This window comes from Sinocyclocheilus grahami, unplaced genomic scaffold (genome assembly GCF_001515645.1).
Source record: "Sinocyclocheilus grahami isolate Dianchi unplaced genomic scaffold, SAMN03320097.WGS_v1.1 scaffold171.1, whole genome shotgun sequence".
Taxonomy (NCBI): domain Eukaryota; kingdom Metazoa; phylum Chordata; class Actinopteri; order Cypriniformes; family Cyprinidae; genus Sinocyclocheilus; species Sinocyclocheilus grahami.
In genome coordinates this window covers 1,264,936-1,270,631 of record NW_015505350.1, presented here as the reverse complement: position 1 = coordinate 1,270,631, position 5,696 = coordinate 1,264,936, and the positions used below count along the sequence as shown (strand labels likewise).

The window sequence follows — 5,696 nt, the reverse complement described above, 5'->3', positions numbered from 1 at the left end:
ATCCAAGTGAACATCAATCAGTACTCAATATTAATTTAAACTGCTTTAAATATGACTGCTGCTTATTTCCTGTGCACTTCAATACTGGTCTGCGCTTGACTGTAGTCTGTCTGCTTATTGAGTTTATTTAACCCCTCGCAATGTATTGGAACTGTGTAAACTAGAGTGACTACTCACCTTAATGTTGTTCTAAAGGCTTATTACTTAATAACACAAAAAAACCCTTACCAATTTAATGGCAGAGTTTTTTTTTGTTCGTTTGGTTTTTTGAAGCGGATGCATATCTGTCGTAAAATAATCCTATGCATCTCGTGCCGTATATTCCAAGCATTCTGAAGGTATACTGAGGGTTTGGTGAGAAACAAACCGAAATGGCAAGTTATTATATTTTATGAAAATCATGCGTTGCAGCAGCTCACGCCGTGCACAAGTGCATATCCTTTTGAGATATCAATCATAATCAATTTTAATAAAACACAAGACTACAAATATTCAAGCTGTTTATTAATTTTTCTACCCCTGAACGAAAAACGAAAATTTAAGCTGAATTCTCGTTTTTCGTGTTTTGGAAAAAAACAAAAAAAACTAAAAAGGAGCCGTTTTCTCATTTTTCTATTTTCAATATTAAATCAAAAAACGAATGATCGAATGATACACGGATTGTACACGGACCTGTTTTCTGACTTGGTATTTTGTTTTCAGATTTGTCGTTGTGTTTTCTGTCTTATTTTGTTTTCACCGTAGAAAAAGAGTAAATGAAGTTGCAATAAAACGGGTTAAGAATCTGTACAACTGCAGCAGCAGAGGACTATTATTCTGCCTTGCGAAACTGTGGAAGAACTGATGACGGCACGGTTTGATCTTTGGCTGACCAATCAGCAGAAAGGGGTGTTTAATTCCTGCCCACATGTAGAAATCAAATATTCAAGCTGTTTATTAATTTTTCTACCCCTGAACGAAAAACGAAAAATTAAGTAGAATTCTTGTTTTTCGTTTTTTGCAAAAAAAAAAGAAAAAGGAGCCGTTTTCTAATTTTCTACTTTCAATATTAAATAAAAAAATCTAATGACCAAAAGATACACTGACCCTTAGGCTATAAACGAACTACAGCACCACGGTCGCTCACCTTCAGCGTCATCACCACCACGCTTACGACTTTTTTAAACTTATTTTTAACACGTTCCGTGAAAAGGATTTACTCTATATATGAATTTTAATCCCCTCTACATTAAACTTTTCATATAAACTGGAATAAATACAAAACTAGAGCCAAACTAAAACTAAATGAGGCATAAGTAATACATATAGTATAGTGAATAAATGAAATAATCATAACTAAAGGACATGTAAAAGCACGTATTTCTGTACATTTCAAAATAAGATTAATCACATTAAGGCCAATTTATTAAAAGTGCATAGATACATCCATAGATGCGCTGGGACACAATCATCAGTAATGTTTCCTGAGATCATTGGGTGTTTTGGGTCTTTCAACATCAGACACCCTTCCTCAGGCGACCCAGCTGGGGTTGATCAGGCCCCAACTTGTGTCCCAGCAGTGCTAACCCACTCCTCTGACCTTTTAATCCAAATCCACCTCGAGGATCTTTCTGCGGCTTCTGTGATAGACTTAATAGCTCTCCTCTTTGCATCTCCTGTGATAGACTTAATAGCTCTCCTCTTTGCATCTCCTGTGATGCCGAGCAGGGTGAAGCTCTTACACAAGGAGCGGGCAGCAAAGCCTCTGCACCCCACCTCAATGGGTTCACAGCGAGCCCTCCAACCCCTCCTCCGGCACTCCTCTATGAGCTCCTGATACTTAAGCCGCTTGAGCTCATTGGCTTCTTCTATACAGTCCTCCTAAGGGACTGTCAGTTCCAGCAAGAGAACCTGCTTAGACGAAGCAGATGTCAGCACCACATCTGGTTTTAAACAGGTCGATGTTACAAAATCTGGGAACTTGAGCTGCTTACCCAAGTTAACCTGCAGTTCCCAGTCTGGTGCTGATGAGAGCAAGCTGGCTACTGGTGTTATCTGCGATCATGGCTGCTCTCCAGCCTTTACAAAAGCAATTCTCCTCTGGTTGCGGACATATTTATTATTGGCCACTGCGCTGGAAATGGCCTCTGCCACAGACTTCAGGACCTGGTCCCATCTCCTCTATGCCTGCACGGACATCCTGCAGGACCAGATGGCGCCTGCCCTGCCGCATGCCTTGGCATACCGAGGCTTGGCAATCCCAGCCCTGCTCACCCCCCTGCCACTGTTCACACAAGCACTCTATGTCTCAGTCGGCACTTTGCCATATCTAGCCCCTCTTTCACTCTCCAATTCCTACCCGTCCGCACCTCAATGCCCGCTGATGCCACTCTGGAGTCTCTAGAGCCTCGGTAAACCAGTGCCTCTCTTATGCGAGAGACCTTGAACTCCTCCTCCAGACTGCTGATAGGAAGCTGGCGCATATTGCTTCTGCCATAAAGCGCTGAACTACTAAGGTTTCGTGGCAGACCCAGGCATCTTCGGAGGCAGCAGCTGATTTTCCTCTTCAGCGTCTCTACTGTTGACATTGTCACCTTGTATACCAACAAGGGCCAAAGAATATGGGGCAAAATGCCATGCTGGTATAACCATGCCTTGAACCTGCCAGTTAGGCCAGATTTGTCCACTACCGACAACCAAGCTTTGAGCCTCCTGATGGTTGTTTGGACTGACGCTGTATCTTTAAGGCTACGTTCAAAAACCTTGCCTAGGTTAGTAACAGGTTTCTCAGTGATAGATGGTATCAATACGCCATCCACAGCAAAGCGAAACGTATCCACCGCTTTCCCTCTCTTTGGGACCATTGACCTAGACTTTGTTGGTTTAAAGCTCATTCTAGCCCAAGAAATGAGCTTTACCAGGCCCTGAAGGATTCACCTGCACCCAGGCACTGATGTAGTAGTGACTGTCAGATCGTCCATGAAGGCTCTGATGGGGGGCCGCCGTGGTTCCAGACTTGGACAGGGGGCCTCTGCACTCCACCTCAGCGGCCTTCACCAATATTTTCATGGCGAGGGCAAAAAAGATCAAAGAGATTGTACAGCCAGTTATGATCCCTTTCTCGAGCCAGTTCGATGTTATGCTTCCTGATGTAACTCTTAGCCTGAAGTTCCCATAATAATCCAGGATGAGGTTCTTGATTTCACAGGGTATGTGGTGTCGGTCTAGGCTGGTCTTAACCAGCTTGTGTGGCATCGACCCGTATGCATTGGCAATGTCCAACCAAAGCACTGCTATATCTCCATTCCCCTCTTGTGCCTCCCTGATCAGTTGTGGGACCACTCCCGTATGTTCCAGACACCCTGGCACTCCAGGAATACCACCCTTCTGTACTGATGTATCAATGTACTTGCTCTTCAGTAGGAAGTCTGTCATCCTTCTGGCTAAGATGCTAAAGAAGGTCTTACTCTCCACGCTTAGGAGTGAGATCGATCGAAACTGCTCAAGCTTAGCTGAATTCTCCTCCTTGGGGATTCAGACTCTCACTCCCTGCCTCCACTATTCTGCGATGGTCCCTCTACACCAAACCTCTCTGAATAACTTCCAAAGGATTCGGTGCAGCCCTGGGCAGCGCTTGTACACTTTATAGGGTACTTGACTGGGCCCTGGAGTAGAACTGGCTCTGGCTGCTGTCACCACCTCCTGAACTTCCTTCCAGGTGGGTTCTGAGATGTTAAACTCCACTATGGGTGCTGGTACATCTAGGAGAGCTGTGTGTGGTCCTAGCTCTTGCTCTCTGTCTGGATCGCTCAGGGTATTGTGCAGCAAGGGATCTACCTCTTCCTTAGAGCAGTCCAGACACCCGCTGCGCTTCTCCCCTAATAGCCGTTTCATAAAGCCAAAGGGGTCGGCTAAAAAGGAGGTTCACCTCCTAGCTCGCTCAGTCCTGCATCTCCTGTGCCATTCAGCCCTTCGCAGGGTCATGAGCTTCTTCCTGATGGTATATCAAAGCTCAGCAAGAGGTGGCATCTTCTCTTCAGCTGCTACATTGAACTGCTTCATCAGCATCCGCAGCTCTTTCCGAAATTGCTGGATATTATCTGCCCTGCATTTCTTGGTGTAGGTAGGCTTGCTGGACTTTGGCTCCCTGACAGCAAACCTCTCAGTCGCAAAGCTTGTGATGATGGAAGTCAGGTTCTGGAGGCGTCCTTCTATGCCTCCCTTAGCTGTTGCATTGATGATTCTAGATGTATCCTCATGAAACTGTTGCCACAGTTTGTGCTGCTTTGCTGGAGGCCACTTAATTTGGTGTTGCTGGGCTACTCTGCTTGGAGTTGGACTGCTGGGCACTTGGAGGTTCAGGGCTCTGTGGGGTACTTCCTTTCTAACAGCTTCATGTGACCGTAAACATTTAATTTTAGCGTGGCTAAATGCATCATTAAAGTATTACTTTCACCGTGACTAAGCTAGTAAATGTGGTGTTTAAATAGAATAATCGTAATATGAGTTTACCTTATGGTACGAACCCAGAGTCTCCGTATCAGTAGGAAAGTGATAAAACGAGCAGCTTCCATCCGAAGACTTGTGTTGCATTTCGGGGCAAAGCAAAAAAACATTGTCGGCACGGCCAATATCAAATGCAGGAAACTGTTAATTGGTTATTCTATAATTAATTGTACTATAAATTGTACTACAATTGGAAAATACTGTAAATTGATCAACTGTTCAGCGTGATGATGTTTAATGTCTCCAACAGCGCCTGTATCCCATTTAGCAACTTGTTAGCAACCGTCTTTTTTAAGAAACATAACAGTTTAAAAAAAAATTGCGAGTGGGGTGTAACTGGTGTGCTTTATGTCGTAGAATAAAACGTGAAAGTATCTTGAGCTTGTGTGAACTGTAGCAAATTAGCTCAAAAGGGAAATATTTATAATTAATTATAACTGGTTACAATTAATAATAAATATTTAGATTAGATCTTAGAATTAACTGTAGCAGAATCAATATTACAATTATTTGATCTGTCCGTCCACCGAGCAGACAATATAATCATTTATCAATTCAAGGAAAGACTATTTTCCTGGCCAAGGAACAGTAGCTTTCCTACTTTATGCAGTACTAGCAGTAATGTAGCAAGAATTCAAAATTCAGTGACTCCGAATTGTGAGCAGCACACAGAGACAATCAATTGTGAATATAAGGGACTTAATAAATGAAACTATAGCTAACGTACAACTAAACTAAGCAAAACACATACAGGTGCATCTCAATAAATTAGAATGTCGTGGAAAAGTTAATTTATTTCAGTAATTCAACTCAAATTGTGAAACTCGTGTATTAAATAAATTCAATGCATGCAGACTGAAGTAGTTTAAGTCTTTGGTTCTTTTGATTGTGATGATTTTGGCTCACATTTAACAAAAACCCACCAATTCACTATCTCAACAAATTAGAATATGGTGACATGCCAATCAGCTAATCAACTCAAAACACCTGCAAAGGTTTCCTGAGCCTTCAAAATGGTCTCTCAGTTTGGTTTACTAGGCTACACAATCATGGGGAAGAAGACAATCATTGACACCCTTCACAAGCAGGGTAAGCCACAAACATTCATTGCCAAAGAAGCTGGCTGTTCACAGAGTGCTGTATCCAAGCATGTTAACAGCTTGGATGTTGAGTGGAAGGAAAAAGTGTGGAAGAAAAAGATGCACAACCAA

The 5,696-nt window shown here is 42.9% G+C and overlaps 1 pseudogene; it reads right to left on the bottom strand.

Annotated features, from left to right (window-relative positions):
* Positions 1-1,496: 1,496 nt before the first annotated feature.
* Positions 1,497-4,553, bottom strand: LOC107593490 (uncharacterized; annotated as a pseudogene).
* Between the last annotated feature and the right edge of the window lie 1,143 nt (positions 4,554-5,696).